This window comes from Acanthochromis polyacanthus, chromosome 22 (assembly GCF_021347895.1).
Source record: "Acanthochromis polyacanthus isolate Apoly-LR-REF ecotype Palm Island chromosome 22, KAUST_Apoly_ChrSc, whole genome shotgun sequence".
Lineage (NCBI taxonomy): Eukaryota > Metazoa > Chordata > Actinopteri > Pomacentridae > Acanthochromis > Acanthochromis polyacanthus.
Window position 1 is genome coordinate 18,945,415 of NC_067134.1, and position 19,901 is coordinate 18,965,315.

Genomic DNA, 19,901 nt, shown 5'->3' on the forward strand with positions numbered 1-19,901 from the left:
AAACGTTAAAGTCACCATGTTAGCGTTCTCACGGTACCGCTGCTACCAGACTGATGGTCATCATTGAATGGTCACACAGTACATTATTATTAAGTGAATACCAAAGAGTTGTAGATTCACATTTAAACCTAGAAATGCATCTTTTGATTGATATCTATCATATATATTTTACGAAGGCTGTGCAGCTGGTTAGCTTAGCTTAGTACAGGGACTGAAAACAGCTACAACATCCCTACCAGTACATCTCAAGCATCGCTGTTTGTAAAAAGAACCAGTTATAGTCGTGATTTATGACTGTTTATGTGTCTGACTGTGTCTTAGCCAAGAGCAGAGACCTCCTGGTGTTTCTGCAATATGTTTGTTAATGACCTTTTGGTACTTTAGGGATAGCTAAGCTAGCCATTTCTCTCAGTTTTTATGCTAAGCTAAAGCTAACCAGCTGCTGGACTCCTTTATGTACCTGACTGTTGCTAGCTTTCCCATCTAACGCTAAACAATCACTGACTGAAACATTTTCTAAAATGCAAAACCAAATTCCATTAAAAGCTGAATAAACTGTGATCCTCACATCAAACCTTTAGCATATTTTGCTGCTAATTTATTTATTTTTTATTCCTGTGAAGATCTTTCCTTTCAGCATATGTGTTAACTTAATCAGTCTGATTCAACTTTAGCATAAATTTATACAGGGCCGTACACTCTGTCCTGACTACAAAGCCAAATAACGCTATTTGTCTGCGCCCACTTCATCCTTGGACATGAATCAGTCACATACTGTACCGAGATGAATTCCTCTTCCTCGGTCCTCTAAGCTCTGACCACATCTGTTCAATTACCAGCATGGAAAGTGCATTACCATTGGCTTTGTTGTTGGAGATGCTTGATTTTCTTAGTAAAAAGCAGATGAATTTATAATGTTGTGATCCCTTCTGTTGTGAATCTCTTCAGCCAACCGAGGCCCGGGATCAGAATGAGCATTTTGATGAGCTATAGGCCGTCTCTTCCTTTTACAATCCCAAACTTGCGCTGCCTGCCCAATATCAAACTAATAAATTACAGCCCCCGTCTCCCACATAACTCACTGATAAATAAAAAAAGGGTCTGCCATAGTGTGCAGCTGTGACCCAGGGTTACCTAGCAACAGGTCATGCCCAGACGTGATGCACAAGGTAGAGATACACCTCTAAGGAGCGGGAGAGGAGGGAGGGATGGAGGTGGAGGAGATGGAGGAGTCGGGGGAGGCGGGGAGGGGATGGGTCTCATCCTCACTCTCTATGACCCTTGACAGATAGAAAACGCACTCAGAGGAAACGGCGTTTGATTGACAGGGATATTTGAGGAACCTGAGACTCCTTGGTTTCTCCATTACTGTTTTGAGGCTGGACTCTGAGCCGTCTCCCGTCTGCAAGAAGTGTGCAGAAAGCAGATTTGTGCGGTTTTACGAAACGACAGACCGACAAATCTGCTCCTAAGCGTCCTTTTCATTCAGCCGAGGCATATGAAAAGAATTAATTTGTATTCTCCGCATCCACATTTAACTTGCAGCGCAGAGAAAACAATCAGATTTTGTTCCTCTTAATTCCCTCTGAGGAGTCCCCTTGTCTCCTTCTCTATCTCCTGTATACATGCATTAACACACACACGGCGCACGTTTGCCACACTCAAGTACACAATCAGCTTTCCAACCTCAGCGCCCAGAGACTTGTCTGATGAAAACCCTAACTGACAGGCCTAAAAAGATTGAGCTATAGCGCTGGAGACGCACAACCACAGCGGTGTACAATGTCTTTGCCAGAACAGTGCGGCATGAAAATGAGTGTTCAGTTCTGCCCCCCTCCCGCCTCCCCCTCCGCCGCCCTTCCTCTGTTGCCTGTGCGACAAACCCTCAAGGGGGCTCTGCAGCTGTGTGGGGTTAGCACATGGTCGAGTTAGGGGCCACACACACAAACACACACACACACAAGCTGACAAATACAGTCTTTGTAAATATGGAATATTTATGCCGCGTAAACTCTAAGAAGTTGTCCTTTAATAAGAGAAATTAAGCATTCATTAATGAGGATTTTCAAAAGGCAGTTGAGCAGATAATACAGCCGCCATTGTGACTTTTTAATTTTAAAGCTGCAATAATGCATATTTTTAATATTAAAATGGATAAAATGACATCTTTGTTTATTAAACACAAGCCTCTGATCACAAAAATATCAGCAACTATGATGTTCTCGGTTCTATAAAGCTCTTCTCAGCTTTATTGTTGTTATGGTTTTACATCCTGCAACTTTAATATTTTCATTGCCTCTCACCGTTTTCATCTGCATGGTTGTCAGGTGCAATAGTCTTTGTCAATATAGAATATTTATGCTCCGTAAACTCTAAAAAGTTGCCCTCTGATAAGAAAAATGAAAAATGTACTGGTGATATTTAAAAGGTAAGAAGCTGTTGAGCAAACAATGCAGCCGCCATTGTGATTTTCTCTTTTTAAAGCCGCTATGTTACACATTTTTAGATCAACAATGGATCAAATAAGCGATTGTACAAGAAAAATCAACAAATCTTCAGTTTCCCTCAGCTCTGCTTTTCACAGCCTTTTAGCTCCTTGTCATCATTTTACATCCTGCAACTTTAATGTTTTAGTTGACTCTTAATGTTCTCATCAGATCCGATAGGAAGCTGATTTCAAAGAAAAATCCGTTCGAAAACTTTTCAGCTCTTTACCCTGAAACTAACAGTGCCAGAGACTCACAACCCCCACAGTCCCTGGAGGTGGTTGAAGCTCACAAATGTTACATGCAGCAGCGCACATGCAGTTATAGGCCAATCCAAACATGACAGCACAAAAAAACAGCAGCTTTGCAACCATAATGTTAATTTATTGTGATTTAATAAAGGCTACTAGCAGAACACATCAATCAAAGTAGTCTTTATGTGTGAAGTTTCAAGAATTGATTAAATTGTGGGGGTGTTTCTGAGTCCCATCAATTCCCACTGCCCGCTGCACATTTCGGTCACGCAATTCGGTGTCCGTACATAACCTACACATGCATAACACACCTGTACTCAGCTCAAGTTTTTTTTTTTTAAAGATCTTTCATCTGTCGGAAATGATAAAAAGACAGAGCAGCCTTGGTGGAGTACTGACTCTCTCAGTGCTTTTCTTGTTTGTTTTATTGATGGTACTTTGTCCTATGTGAAATCTGTTCCCAGTATTTCCATTTGACGGCGTGCACATTTTCTGGCAAATGCTGCAAACCAGCAGTGTGCTGAAGTCCTTGGTGTTTTCCAGCTTGCATCCTCACAAACGTGTTCTCATGCACCGGTTGTGTGAGGCAGTAGGTCACATGGCGGGGGAATGTGCACCTCTTCATGCAGTTAATGGACAGTGAACACACGGTGATATTTCACAGCTATGGCTAATGCGATGTATGCCTTCAGAGGCTGGTGTGAGTAAAATGGGCATCCATCACAGATGCTAACAACTTTGATTAAAAATACATAATCTGCAAGCGGCCCCCTGATACCGCCGTCAAGCCATTTTGGGTCTAATTGCAATTGGTCTCCGTTATGATCAAAGGCAAGTCACACCTGCTCGCCTTTAGCTTTCGTTTCGCTGATTACACTTTCAAATTTCATCAACGTCAAGTGGATAGATATGAAATTATGGGATAAACCTGTTTGCTCGTGGTCAACACCGTCACAATCGCATCTTTTTCCCTCCTCCTGCCCTGCTTTTCTGCTCCTGTGTTGGAAATCTAATCAAGTGTTTCGTAGTTGGACGACAAGAAAAGTAGGCAAAGAGGTTAAAGAAAGAGCAGCCGTGAAAGACACAATCCAAACACAATACGGAGCGGACAGCTGAGCCAAACTGCTTCTCCCTCCCCTCCTCCTCCTCCTCCTCACCTCACCCACCACCTGTATCTCTTGGGGTGTGTGTGAGTGACAAAGCATCAAGAGGAAGAGCACCAAGCCTTCACTCAGAAGGCTTTGCACCCAGCGCTCACCCAATTTACACCTCTCCCTTTCCTGCAAACCCCACCCAGGATCCCCTGGTGACAGCACCATGCTAACCATCACCTCCCTGCTGGCATGGCCATGTGTGTGTGTGTGTGTGTTAGAGAAAACGGTTGTTTGTGTGTGTGTGTGTGCTGTACAGAAAGCAGAAGAGCATGTGTGGTATCCTTGGGGGGGAAGCAGATTTAATCCTTCAGACTGGGTACATTTTTGTGAGGGGATTTTCATTTTTTCTTCAGAGCACAAGTGCAGAAAAAAAGGAGTTGACTTGAAGGTTAAAATGAAGAAAGTTAACATTTGGTTTGCAGGGTCTGCAGGTTGAAATGTTTGCTACGAGGCCTTGGAATCGGTTTCATTATGCCTGTTTGCCTGCCGCTAACCCGTTCTGTCATTTTAAACCTTTACTTCCAGTCTTGGCCCTCACGGTTTCCAGCCAATCACAAGTCACCTTGTCCTCACCTGCCCACACACCAGCCTCTCATTCCTGTTGACCTGACTTCACAGCAACAGACTTTGCTCTGCGCTTTGGACAGATTTTTTTCCTGCTCCCACTGTCCATGTTCTGTACATAACATTTTACATCAGGCGAGGCCATGATGCTCTTCTGAGGGGATTTTCCACTTCTCAACTCGCAGTTTTGCTCAACTTGCCACTTTCTGTGTGTCTTTATATCACGATGTCTCAAAATAGGTCAAGCTCCCATGCGGTAATAATCCATTTTATTGAATTTTGTAGTTTTTACGAACTGGTTAAAATAAAAGCTGTTTAGTCAGACATAATGGAAATTAACAATCGCATTAAAATACATTTTCTTGCTTTAATTTGACATGACATCCAAATTGTATTTTTTTGTCTACTAAATGAATGATATTTACATGTGCACATTACTTACAATATATAGAATCGTCATGAAAAGTTGTGAAAACATCTGTAAATATGTGAGAGATCTCTCATTTAGCAATTAAATTTATGTGAAATTGGAGAACCAACTTTTTTTTTTGTCATTTGTCATTGATTATGTCTAATTGTCAAAATAAAGTTGCGATATTGAATTTGAATTTCATATTTTCATCTTTTAAAATATCTCAAATATGAATGTATTTTCCTGTTAAAATCTTTATTTTTTTTCTTAAAAAGTTGAAATTTTATGGTGATTCTGTTTTTTAATTTTTTTCCCAAATTAGGCATTTAAATTTACTGTCTGCTTTTAGAATTTAATTTATTTCCTGATGCAACTCAAAAGCAAACTTTTTCAGTAATTGTTTTGATTGTGCTCTTTTTATTAAGTTGAGATGATCATGACAGATATTTCTTTTTAGGCAACAAATCAAATTTTATGTGGAAATTAACAAATTGTATATGTGTCCGAAAAATCGCTTTCAACTAAGTTCCCCATTAAAAAAAAACACCTCTGAAGGAAGTGTTTTAATTCCAGATCACATGACCTGCTCCACATGATGTCATTTCCTCCTGAAGAAAAGACTCCAAGGCTGTGTCCGAAATCGCATACTAACGTACTACATACTACATTCTCAATGAGTATATACTGTATACTATGTACTATTAGTATGATTAGAATGCTGTCCGTTCACACTGTAGTATACTACTACGTTTCCCATAATGCATTTCAAACCTTCGACGACAAAAACCGGAAGTACGGCTATCAAATATCTCGGCTGAATGCCGGCTTCAGGTTGATTTTACGCTAACAAACAGTCGCATAATTAATGTGGCAATTTCAAGCCGGCACTCCTGATGCAGTTATTAGCCAGATTATGCGAATCGTTTCAATTGTAGCTGCAGGCTACTGGAGGTAGCTGCTACTTGTTCTGTATGCAACTAGCTGCTAGCATTCAGTAGCACGTTGTGAGGCGTCTGACAAATTTAAAACGTTGGTCAGAAAATACCTATTTCTCAAATCTGTGGGGTGATTAGGATGACTACTTAACCACATAAAATAAAATAAAAATCGCCCCGGTCCGGCCACATATCCCGCGGAGGCTTGCATTTCGGTGGATAGCTCGCAAAGCATTATGGGGCGGTTGAGTATGACTAGTGTGGTCACTGCGCATACTTAAAAATTTTCTGGATATAGTATACATCCGGGTATTTCTCGCGTACTCAGTCTTTTCATACTATCTAATGTGAACGCACTACATACTTATTTTGACGTCACACTTAGTATGAGTAGTACGTTAATATGCGATTTCGGACACAGCCCAAGGCTTTCTGAGTTATTTAATATAAAGGAGGGTGAGAGTCAAGTGTGGATTTATTGCATGTAAACAGGTTTACTACAATATCTTTATAAATGAATTTCAATTTTACTCAGTTGTATAAATTATATTTAAAAGAATCTTTGTCTCAAAATGCCACGTGATGTTTGGTTATAGGCGGCCATGTTGATTTTAGGCCTGAAAACAGCAAAAATATCAGCCATGTTACAAAAAGTCCCACAATTATATATCAACCCAGTAAACCTGAGTGACAGATTGTAGATGCTAACAGCGCTATCAGAGAAACGTCTCCTGTCACTGGTGTCAGATGAGGCTATGTGAAGAACCAGCAGAAGTTGAGATTAGCAGCAAAGTGATCACAGATTGTCAGATTCATCCTATCCCACGTGTAGGGAAAACACCTTGTTGTGCTTGTAGATGTTTAGGGTTTTAACCAGCTCAGACAGATCCTAACACTCTGCTTTCTGTTCAGTTGATTCCAATTTTCCCAAAATGGAGTACTTTGGTCACGACTGTGCCTTCTGTCAGTCACAACACAGTTAAGCAAAGAGACAAACCATACAGGGACACAGCTGCTGGTTACTGCACAGGAATTAAAGCTTGATTTTACAGTTACAGGCTTAAATTTACTGTGTAGCCACACAAAAACTGTTGTCAAATTTGGCATATAAGCAGAGAGGATGAAGCGAAAGGAGAGTGGAAGTGTGAACATGTTGGTCAGCAGACTTCTGTCACTGCAGGGCCCAAATCATAGACACCTTGAAAAAACAAGACACTAAGCGGACTTTCACTTTAAGCGACAAGTAAAGGGGCAAAAAAAGAAAACGTAAAAAAAACCTCAGTGACAGGTTTTGAAATGATGTACCTACTGTACGTAAGGCCTGTTTAAACATCTTGACAGGATTAGAGTGGAGTTAAACTGCTTTGCGGGCGCAGTTAATTGAAGCGGATGAGGTTTTTAATAAAGCGTGCAGTGTTAGCAGCTGACAAATGGCTCGGCTGACACACAGGGGAAATTGCATTTAATGGCATCAGGTATGTGCTTTGCTGGAGCTTATCACATTACACTGGTGGGTGCACACACACATTCACACACACACACTTGTACTAATGCATGCATGCATACACACTCTGCTTTTATGTTGAGTGTGTGAATGCGTGCATGTTGGCCCACATAAACGCGCACGCAAACGCGTAGAATCAAAAATAATTTATGCCTACCTGAGCCAGTCAAGGTGTTTTCCCACGTGGATTTAGATTATGGTTCAGTGGGATGCCTCGTGTGCAGAGGGTCGGTCGGTTTGTAGATGGATGGACTCACTCTGGACCCATTACTGTAGCACTGAAGGAAGAGCTTTCTGCAGCTGCATTCAAGTATACTTGATGTACGTCAAGTTTATTTCACCAATTAAATTCTGCTGAAAGCTCAGATGTAGCGGGGAACGGGCTGAGACAGCAACAGAACGTTTGATTACTAACAGACAATCATTAGAGATAGAGAGAATGGACACAGAAAAGAAGAAAACTGTTATTTAAGGTTCATACAGCTCCATGTAGTTGCCTATAGGGCTGGACCCAAATATTCGTTTGCTACGGCGTAGGGCTGGGCGATAAATCGAATTAATTCAATTAATTCGCCTTTTTAAAACCTGACGATTTGAAAATTTGCCAAATCGTAAAATCGAGTAGAGCTTAAATTTATAACAATACAAATTCTTCTTCTGCCTTTCACAACTTGTGCACGGGCGTTTGCTTCCGCCTCTCATCTCCTTCCGCCAAAACACTCACACCCCCGTCATGGTGGACAAAACAGCAGACGAAGAGTTGGTCGCGAGAAAAGGGCCTCATGTTACATCGATTATATGGAAGTGGTTCGGCTTTGACAAGACTGACACAGAGCAAACTACAGTCATGTGCAAGGTTTGCAAAAGTACTGTGAAAACGAAGAGTAGCAGCACAACGAACCTCTTTCAGCACGTCCGGCAGAGGCATCCTACAGAATGGGAAGAGTGACCGCAGCTACGGGAGTGCGGCATGGCTAGCACTAGCTATAGCAAACAGACCACAAAGAAACAACAAAAATCGATTAAAATCGTATTCGTCCAAGATGACTAAAAAAAATTGAGATTTTATTTTTTGGCCATATCGCCCAGCCCTACTACGCAGTATCCGGATATTAATTTTGGTATCCGAACATTCAAACTTTAAAACGGGACAATTTGACCTGCAGGACGACAGGGTTAAAGAGCGCTCGTAAAATGGGAGTGGTGCCGCTTTAAAGGGTTATTTTTTTGAGGAAATGCTCCATTATATTTGATAGACACAGAAATAAACAGCTTCCACAAGCAGGAAGTGGTGTTGCATTTTGTTGAGGACTATTTCCTGCAGCAAATGAATCCACATTTTGGAAGTGTCAGGAAGTTGTACGTGGGATTGTTTGCAAACAAAACATTTGTCATTGTTGGTTTGGTCTTTTTCATGGGCTTTGTAGATGAGAGCAAAAGTGTAGAATCTCACCAGGACATGATCTGCGGCTGCAGACGCCACAGATGCACAACTGTTGTTGAGGGTCTGCATGGGCCCAAGTAATATTAAATTTAATCATCCTCCTGAGTCCACACAGAGCCCAAAGTTTGTGTCCATGCAGCCACTTAGCTACAAAGGCAGTAATGTCAATGTGCAGAATACACACACACCAATTTACTGGACATGTGAGAACTTAGACTCCAAGCAGACTAGGAAATAGTGTTATAGTTTTAACAGCTACTCACCTGTGTTGTTTTCAAGGGAGTCTAATCAATCATACTACCTTCTCGTCACCGAGGTCAAATAATAATAACCAGGAAAATTAAAAGAATTCACACAAACCCAACTCGTTTAAGAGTCTGGTGATCGAAAAGACACAATACAGTTTCCATTTAGAATGTTTCCATTTGATAGACTTTTGAAACAACAGGGAACAAAATGTTTCTTCTAAAACAGAAAGCTGCATTGAAGCAGCTAAAGGGGAAATCACAGTAATAAAGACCTTTTCCATGGCATGCCTGACTACCCGGTGAACACACAGGCCTTCAGGAACACATAAAAGTTGCCTGCCATTTCTTTTAAGAGGTTGTGTATCCATTTCTCCCTTGTAATGTTGTTTCTGGATCCAGTGGACGTCATAAAGGCAAGAAACTGTCAGAAAGGACAACAAGGCAACGTGAATCATTTCAAGTGATATGTCGGGAGACCACTGCATAGATGCCCTTTAGGAGTTGTCACTTTGATATCTCACCCAGTAGTGCACACACACACACACACACACACACACACACACACACACACACACACACACACACAAACACAGAGTGTGGGCCTATAAGAAATTCGTCATATAAGAGGACAATTAGAGTGTCTCATTTTCCCCTAATATCAATCACACAGCTCATGAATAAAGACAATTAGGTCCTCACGATTTCATACAGTTGCATCTGCCCTTTGAGCTCCCCCTCTGATTTGGGAGCAATGCCTCTTGGGTATATCGCGCTCTCATCACCGCAACTCAGTGTGAGCCACGGCAGTCAATAATACGAGACAAAACAGAGGAGGCAAGGGCCCGGTTTCAGACTAGATCAGATCCTCCGGACGCATGTCACTCTTCATTAGGGAGGCGGGGTAGCAGGGGACGCCCTAAAGGTGAGGACGGCCACAGAGTGAAGTGGGAGGCGGGGGGGGAGGAGGGACGGAGTGGCAGCTGTGGAACAATGACAGAATCTGTGTCCAAGGGCCCCTCAGGCCAAACACCAGCTCTCCTCCACCCTGAACTGATCTCTCGCCTCTAGACCCAGAGAGGGAGGGAGGGAGGAGAAGAGACAGAAATAGACCAGTCACAGTCAGTGGACTTTCTATCCAGACTTGCTGTAGTGAAGACTGGCTGACATTGATGTAACACATCACATCAACGTGTCTAATGTCATATTCATAGAAATGTGATTGGTTTACCTCAGGCATGGGTGGTTCCCCTTACAGCACAGCAGCTTGGATAATGTCAGGTATTAATCTTTCATAGCCTCCATTAAATTAAGCACTTTGATTCACTTATTATTAATTTATACTGATTGCTGCAATGTTGGCGTACATGCAGGCGGAGGCAGTTACTAAAGGATACCCCTCCCTGGGGTTGCCATTTGGGAAGACAGTGATCTTTGCACAAGTAGGAATAAACATCTCCTACTGACATGACTTGCACTGTTCTGAAACTGCAACGGCGACTTCTAGATTAGCGGTAGAATACAAGATCTTTTATTTGATGACAGACAATTCTAAAGAATGAAGTGTAACCAGTGTTTTGATGGTCAACGGATTTCCTGTTTGGACTACAAAACTGTGTTCTAAAAAAGCCAAGGTACAATCATGATATGTCTTGTTTAGTTTGGAGCTTTAAAGTAATGCAATTTGTGATTTAAAAAAAAAATGAAGCACATTCTTAGCTTGAGTCCACAAAAAAAAAATGGTATTGTGGCAGAATATTATCTGTAATTCAGCAAGACTCTTACTTAATTAGCCGATCAGCAGCAGAGCTGAGCTCCGACTGAGGCCTCCGCTGAGAGAGTGGGTGTTTCCACGTTGGAAATAAAACAGTTGTGGAGCAATTATTGCATCAGATGGAAATTTTGTGGCACTAAACCTGGTGTGTTTTAGGTTTGCTCGAATGGATGAAACACTAGTGAAGAGACAGTGTGATTTTATTTCTTATGGGAGTCAGTGTTAGCATGGCTGAGAATGATGGTTTTAAATTGGTATTAACATTATTGTTGTTCTAAAATTAAGAGCATAAGATCAAAGTCTGTGTTGCTTTTCTTCTGCCTTCTGGAGTGCTTCTAGAAATTCATGAAAATGGTTTATTGTTAGATATGTCTAAACTGGAGGAACTGTTCAACTTGGATCAGCGTGAAATTCTTTGAGCTGCATGATCAGTACAGAAGACTGAAAACTCAAATCAAAAAGTCAAGGTGTGACTCCAAGTAGAGCTTCAGGTTCATGAGAGAAAGCAAAAACAGCACCATGATTCCAAAGATTTCCAACCTCTAACTGCCCTCTAAACCAAGGCACCCAAGGCTCATGGGTATTATAGTTCTGCTGTGCTAAAATCTTGGACAAAACATGATTATTTCTAAGCTGAAATAATCCAGACTAATTTTATGTGTCTGTTAATGTTGCTAGGTCTACAGTGAAGCTTGCAATTACAGCCGTGAATAACACTAACAAAAGCTCTTGTTTTGTAGATGAAAATGAACATAAAATGCCTGCATTCTTTCTAACAACCAGCAGGGGGCTGGCTGCAACAGCTAATCAAACTGCATAGAAGTTGATGAAGAAAAAAAACAACTTCTCACTGGATCTCTTTCCTTGGTCAACATTTTTTGAACAAGTTTGTGGTGTCAGTCGCTAGTTTCAAGTCTCCTTTAATGCGCTGTGATGCTCATTTTATAAATGATGGTCCCGTTTGGAGTGAAATAAATAATAAAGGAGGGTCTATTAAAGGGTGGGGCTACCTTATGATTGACAGGTTGCTAACACATCAGCATGCATACCGTCCAATAGGTCTGAGATCTGGTGCTTGCTTTTCACATTTGATTTCAAAACGTTAGGATGATGGCAGTCAGATTGCAAACTCAAATTTCTCCTCCATATTTGTGCATGTCTGTGCAGCATTTCACCATTATTGTGAAGATAATTGGCTCATTCCATATTATTTATGGAATATAATATATTATTATTTCTAAAGATATTTGGGAATTTTCAGCTTAACGCATCAAATACTTTCCGATTAAAGATAAAGATATAAAAAAAATAGCTTGTCGATCCATTTTCAGCGCTTTATTTTTTAATGCATCTGCAATATTTGACAACTAAAAAGTAAAAACTAATTGGTAATTATGTTGAAATATGAAAACAATCAAAGCCGTCATAAAAAGCTTTTGCAATATAAGTTATTGGTTTGTGTTCCTGTGACATGCAAATACATAAAAAACACAAAATCACTGGTATCACTAGTATAGAATCAAGAATATAGTGAGAAATAACAGTAAGTGTTCTAAATAGTTCATGAAATGCTGTGAGTTGACGGACAACCACAAAAACATTGTAATATGTCAGAAAGTGTTTAATATACCGAGATAAAATTTCACAGATCTCATTTTAAATATCTGTATTTCATGATAAAGTTTGAAGCAGAAGACCCCTGATCATTTGAGATGAAATAACCCATGTATGTTTAGCATTTTGTTGTGAGGCTAACGCTGGCTGTGGTTGTATCCAGTAGTTGTGTATAGTTAGAACTCAGCTTTCCTCTTGAAAATTTGACATTTTGGAAATGAGAGAAGCTGTTTTCTACTCCCAATGTGGAGCCATACATCACACTGAGCGCTGCGGTATCAGAGCAACTGATGTTTGAGCAACACACCCGTTTTTGTCACGAGTAATACATCAAACTAATAACCTCATCTAAAAGAGGACAATGGGCGCAGTGACGCAGGCCGCCGTGCTCTCCTGCCACACGTAGGTGGCACACGCTCGCCTTATTAGCCAGGTCAAACATAATCAGTGATAGACACGGCAGGGCTGCTTAATTATGGCTGGCAGCTGGCAGCGGGGGCCTTCCTTTAGGGGCCGGGTTATGCCCATGCATGAACCCCAGCGCCCCCCTCCACCACCACCACCACCCACACTGCCCCAAATGAAGAATAAATCTAACCTCCCTTTTGTCTGGAGCGAAGCATGTGGCAGCCCCTTCATTTAAAGCGAGAATAAAAATGTGCGCAGAATTCTGGATTAATAGAGGGGAATGGGGCATTAAATTAGTGTAATTGTGAGGCAACAATGCTGCGTGTGTGTGTGTGTGTTTGTGTGCATCAAGGTAGTAAAAATATTCCTCCAACAAGAACAAATCCTTTCCTCAGAACAAACCAACAAAGCACCTGAGCTATTAGAGGGCTCAGATTTTTCAATTTCATAACACAGAATGCCTGACAGCTTGTTTGCTGCACTTTGGATGACACAACAGATGTATTCACATGGCGGCTTCCTCCCAACTAGGCACAACGCATCCCTGAAAAGGCACCTAAGCTCCTGTCGCAAACGGCTTGTAAATCTGCACTTAAATGAGAGCAAGCGAGAGCCCGACTCCTGCCTGTCTGCCTGCCTGCCTGCCTGCTGCGTCACTGAAGAGATATAGCCTCGTGAAGTTTGCAACAAAAGCGGTCTGAAGGCTGATATACTGTGTGATTATATTGGCGCTACGTCTAAGTGTTGCTACGGCTAAAACAGTCTGCGTTTGTTGCTGCAGAACAAAACAAAAAAGAAAGGAGGGGAAAAAAAAACAGCTGTGTGCGTGAGAGGCAGAAAGAGAGACACTGTTTGAGGCCGCAAGCAGTTGTGCACTCTGATCTCCCAAGGCTGTCTGCACACACACACTCTCACACACACTCTCACACACACACACACACACACAAACAGTCTCTCATACATGCAGAGCCCCCAGATTCAGCCCCTCTGGTATATTGATCCACTTCATTCTGCCTCAATGAGATGCAGACAGCATCCCAGCGCCCAGACCGCTCATAATCATGATATAACACTCCCCTGTATTGAAACCTGCCATAGAAAGGCATAAATCGGATAATGCTACAGCCGGGATAATGAACAATATCAGATGACATATCGATGTTGTCATGCACGGCCTGTAATGAAACATAAATGTGTATTGTGCGACGTTAGGTTTGAATTGCATGCAGGAGCACACACGCACACACAGCTGCAAATATGTATTTTTTTTTTGTCCTGCTCCATGCACTTTTGCAGAGGAAGTTCTGAAAGCGGAGGATGTTTTAAAGCAGGACCTTGGACGTTTCTCCATTCATGCTCAAGGGCCGCTCTCTGCTGTGTTAATGTATGGCTGCCTGTGCGTGTCGCCGATGTGAACTCAAGTCCACTTTCCTCTGCTCCCCTTTTGCTTTCAGCCTCTCCCCATCACACCACACCGTAGCCATGGCAACTATTCTGATCGATCCAGTGCCATCTAATACCAAATGTTTCTCCAAACCAAAAAGTTAAACAATCAGGCGGACGTCGGCGGCTTGCCGGCAAGGTGATGGCTCCAGCAGAGGAGGATGATGGGAGTGTGGAGAGCTTTCTGAGGCTGTTAGCATGGAAATAATGCAGTCCAGTGAACCCATATTATTATTGTTATTATTATTATTATCATCATGTGCTAGAGCTCTGCAGATAGATACACGGATGATTTATTCATTGGGTTTTTTAAAATTTTTGCTTCAGTTCTTCGATACAACACCAATGTAACAAAGAAAACAAAATCTAATGCAGACTTTAGCGCCTGCCCAGCAGCTGGAAGGGGGGGGGTCGGTGGCTGTTTGGGTTTATGTGAAGAGGGATGTGTCACGTTTACTTTATGTCAACAGCCATGGATAGCTGGTCAGGGTTCAGGGTTCACACTGTGATATTTCACCATGTCTCCGTTACCCGAAACTCACAACATTCGAGTTTATGTCCAGAAGCTACGAAGCCTCTCGTACCGTCTCTCCCTGTCTGTCTTTTTATGTCTTTGTGTGCGAGCGCGGAGGGGGAGATGCAGGAGAAAACCTTCCAAAACAAAACTAGAATCAAACAAACGCGGAGAGGAAGAAGGAGCGGCGAGAGAGAATGAAGAGAAAGCTTATTACCAGAAAACAGATGGCCCCCCAATTCATAGTGGCCCCACAGGGACCTGGAGGGACAACTCTTTGCACCTCCAGGTTACCAGCGCTGCAGAGAGGGGTGGGGTGCTTAAACACAACTCTGTGTGTGTGCACTTTTGTGTGTTAACTTGTAAACAAAAAGCAAATTTGTGACATCTCTGGCAAGGTGCCACTCTCAGCTCGATTTCCCAGGAGTTCGTGTTTAAAGACTTTTTCATTTAGAGGTTCGGTTCCGTCTGAAAATGGATCGGGAGCGACGCAGTGATGCTGCCAGTGAGGAGGAGTTGGTTGTCTCCGTTTCCTCCGTGGGTGCACTGAAACCTACCAGGCTTGCAATATTCAAAATAGCGGAATAATCCTTTTAAAAATAACACACACAAACATTTGGCATCACCTTTTATTTCATCAAACCCGTCACTCAACATCATCGCTGGACGAGCTAATGTCACAACATCCGTAAAATGAGATCTCACACGCACCCAAACATTCACACCCCTTCAGCGTGCGTGTGCAACTGTATGAGTGGACACACACACACACACACACACACACACACACACACACACACACACACACACAGATGACAGGCAGTGAGTGGAAATGAAGGATTTGGAGTTCCATCCCGTTACATTATGCAGCAGATGGCGTTCAGGCCAAGCCCGGCCAGGCCTCTCCCAGGAGAGAAAGAGTGAGAGAGAAAGAGGGGAAGAGAGAAGATGATGGGGGAGGTGTAGAAAAGAGGGGTGAGGGACAAAGCTGTTGTCTTTTTTTTTTTTAACTTGCGTGAACACACGTGTTTGTTTCCTATTTTTTGACCGTCTCCCTCTCGGTTCGCCTGTGGGACAGAATCCTTGTCCTCGCCTCGCCTCTCTTCTCCTCTGCACTCCTCTCCAGTTCCTCTCTTCTCCTCTCCATCCTCCCCCCTCCTGCCCAGCTGAGGCTACACCTGAGCCCAGCCACGGAGGCCCCGACCCCAGGTGACCCACCGCCGATAGGAAGGAAGCAGAGGATGGAGGAGGAAAAAGGTGAGAGTGGAGAGAACGACACAGTGTTGCAGGTAAAGCGCTGTAGTCGTGCATCTGAGAGATTAAGCAGGGAAAAGTTCATACTTAAACACTAGCAACTAGCCTTTTTGTTGTTTTTTCATAAGGACAAAACCCAGATTACATCCGTGTCTGTAAAGCAGCTGTATACCTCCACTAATTTGAGCCAAATTCACACACACACACACACACGCACACACACACCCCACAGCTGACTTGATCAAATGCCACAATCAATACACACACACACACTGATACACACATACAAAGCGTTCTGTTAAGTCCCCCAGATCTTTGCCCCTGGCGCTTTTTGTTTTGTGTTTTCCGAATTAATTGAGCCAACGCTCAAGTGTGGGGCCAGATGTCACTGCGACCTGTGGGGATTATTAGAAATCTGTTTGCCTCATTGTTTATGTGGACCCCTTCAAACCACAACGCCTCGCGCTCTTCCCGCTGAAGTTTCAGGGAGAAACAAGCCCCAAACCAGATTGCTAATGTACAAAATAACAGTCTCCGGCTTCCAAGAATGGACAGAGTCTGCATATCGACATGTGGGACATTGTGGGACTTTTCTGTCCCAACTCCAATGACCATGGCCTGTGCCCAACGGCCACCAGGGGCCCCCTGATGCCCTCCCGCTTTGGCCCAAACACCGCCATGCTCCTTGGCAGAGCTCTGGGCCTAATGAACTCATCAGCCAGCTGGAGGCCCTAGATGGAGGGACAGGGGCCACTGGAGGGAGGCTGGGGGGCCGGAGGGAGAGCGAGAAAGAGGGGGTCAGAGGGCCTGGGGTGCTAGGTGTGAGGAAGATGGAGGTGTGGGGTGGTGGAGGAGAGCTCACCAACACCATAAATGAGGCAGGTGCAGCTTCAGAGGGGGGCTGGGGGCCAAGACAGGAGGGTCAGCGGGCAGGAGGAAGAGGTATGGGACGCTGTGGAGACAGAAAATGTAGGTCTGTGCTGAAGAGGGTTGGATGGAGGCAGAGAAAGATGGAGGCGAACACTGAATTGATGATCCTGTGCTTCTCAGAATGGAGTTCAGATGAGCAGGTGATGGTCTGAGAAGTTGGAAGAACTAAATGCCAAAACTCTGAATTTGTGGGTTTCTGTGTGTAAAATGTGGACTGTCGTACTATGTGACAAGCTGTGAGATGACATCCACTACCAGTCAAAAGTTTTCATTCAATGGTTATATTTGATTATTTTGTACATTGTAGATTAATACTGAAGACATCAAAACTACAAAAGAATACATATGGAACAAGAGAAGCAGAGTGCATTACTCCACCATGGTTGTTTATTTCCCCGTATGGCATTGTCAGAAATGGAGCATATTTTTATGATTGTTATTATTGATGTTCAGAAATCGCGGCACTGTAGAATGTGGCCATTTAATATAGATGTACCCTCAAAGAAAATGACCGTGTGCTGAGCACAGGCATGTGTTATGCATGTGTACATTATGTACGGATACTGAATCACGTGACCTACGTATGTTTAATTTACTCTTATAAAGGTCTGGTGATGAGTTCATCACTTTTTGCAAGGCTTTGTTTTGTTTGTGCTAAAGCAACCGTTCCCTTCATGCATTTATTTTGAAGGCCTATTTTTTTAAAGTTGCAGGCTTTTATTTTTGGCACCATTCCCATGGCACAGGAAGTGTTTATCTAAGAAGCAGTTTCTTGACACGAAGAAGACTGCTGAAAAGTCCAAAAATTGAGGATGGAAAGGAAAACTCAGAAACAGCCCCACAATTTAATCGATTGTTTCTTGTATTGTTTCCGATGGATAAGTCAGTAGTAGGATCGCAATCATGTGATCATCAGTAGACAACTGATGTAGCATTCACTAGTTGTTGCAATGGTGGCCACTATATCTTGCAATGGGAAACCCTTAACAAATCCATAATACCCTAATAAACGATGTGTGAATAGGCTTAGATTTATACTGAATTGGAAGTTGCAGCTTGGTATAGCAACAGACTACTGAATGAAGACGGTTGGAACCACACAGCTGTATGACCAGTGATGAAACCAGCTACTGATGAACATGCCACAGTGCATCAGAAAAGTGTGGCCATATAGCTAGAAAACCAGAACTTCATAGTCAGTGACTGTGAGCTGAGTTGAAGTGATCTGGATTTTCCACCTCTACACACACGTCAGCCTGTAAATCACTACTTAAAATGCTTATAGATGCATACATAGAATCATATTGACGACAGAGAAATGAACATATGTGACAAAAGTTCAGACAGGTCAGTGTTCATCTCTCAGCAGATAGGTTCACATTTGTCAGGGCTCTGGACATCATTATCTGTGTCTGATTCTCTCTCCGATTTATCCTTTGGTGAAGTTTCCATTTAAAATGTCCCTCTGCATCATACACACCAGATGCTGCTACCTTTATGTCTCACACACAGTACTATGGACATATTGTAGTTTAATACATTTTGCTGTGATGTCCTAAGGATTTAAGATTTTCTATGGATTGTACTCATTTTTCAATATTGGCCAGCATCCAAAGGGGTTGACAGGTAAGCCCAAAACTAGTTTTCAACTTTTCTTGTTTGTTTCTCTTCCTTTTTTTGATAACCTAAAAAATGAAAATAGACACACTAGAGGGAATTAAGCTGAGACAACCAATGTTAAGAAACCTGTTAAAAGACTCAATACGACACGTGTTTGTGCGAATTGACTCAAGGTGACTAGAGGGAAAAACAATACGCAAAGAAATATTTTTGTACTAAGGAACACTGTCCCACATGCATGGTTGGTGTGTTGTTGCAAGTTATCATACAGCTAATGTAGGCTAAATGACATGTCAGCTTTCAAATTTGCAGTAAATGAGGCACATGATCCATATTCTGTCTAATCACAGCTTCAGACTTAATTGTCAGTTGTATGTAGTTGTCTCAGAAAAAGCTGTTTCACTTTTGATTCCTTTATAAATGTCAGTCACATCTACACATGGTCGACTGTGTTACCAAGAATGACTGGTTGAAGTGGGCATTTATCTTTTTTCTTTCTGATCTTAACCTGTTTCATGTGATTTTTTTGTGTTTTGAGAAGTTTGCTAATAAGCTACCAGCTATCAGTTGGACATTAATGTAGAAGAAATGCACTCCTTTCATTGCTGAGAAGATTGATGCCCCTCTCATGTATGTGTAGTTAGCAGGGGGCTAATTTAGATTATCCTCTCCCACCAAAGCTCAACTCAAAAGACAAAAAGCAAAAATGGCAAATAGTGGATTGTCTTGGTTGGGACCGTGTTAGCTCTCCAAGCTAGCTTTTCCCTATTTCCAGTTCCAGTAAAAGATGAACATAGCTTCTGGATTGAAAAGTTAATGTGGAATTTGCATAAATCCACGTTCTTTGTTGCAGCCAGCAGGGGGGAAAATAACTAGATTCTATAGAAGTCTGTGAGAAAATGATACTACTTCTCACTTGATTTGTCACCTCAGTCAACAGCTTCATGTTAAGTGTATGGTCTCAGTTGCTAGTGTCTAGTCTCCTTCAATACAGCAGGGTGTTAGTCTTGTAAATATTGGTCCCATTTAGAGGGAAATAGAAGATAAAGCTGAATATGTTTTGGGATTGAGCTAATTTATTAATGACAGTAGTTCACAACCCAAAGAGTGGTGTTACGGTGAAACATCGCATCAGTCTTATTATACAGTCTGTGCTGCAAAGTGGCTGCTTTGTGTTTAGTGCTCAAGAAAGCAACTAAATGCAATTCAGAAAATTCCTCCTTCGAGTTCTGAAGTGGATCCACAACTGAGTTTGCACTGAATCACAGTGAAAGAATGTCAGCCGTCAGAATTCACAATGACTTGTAATCCTGAATGAAAGCCAAAGAATAATAATTGGTGTCCTT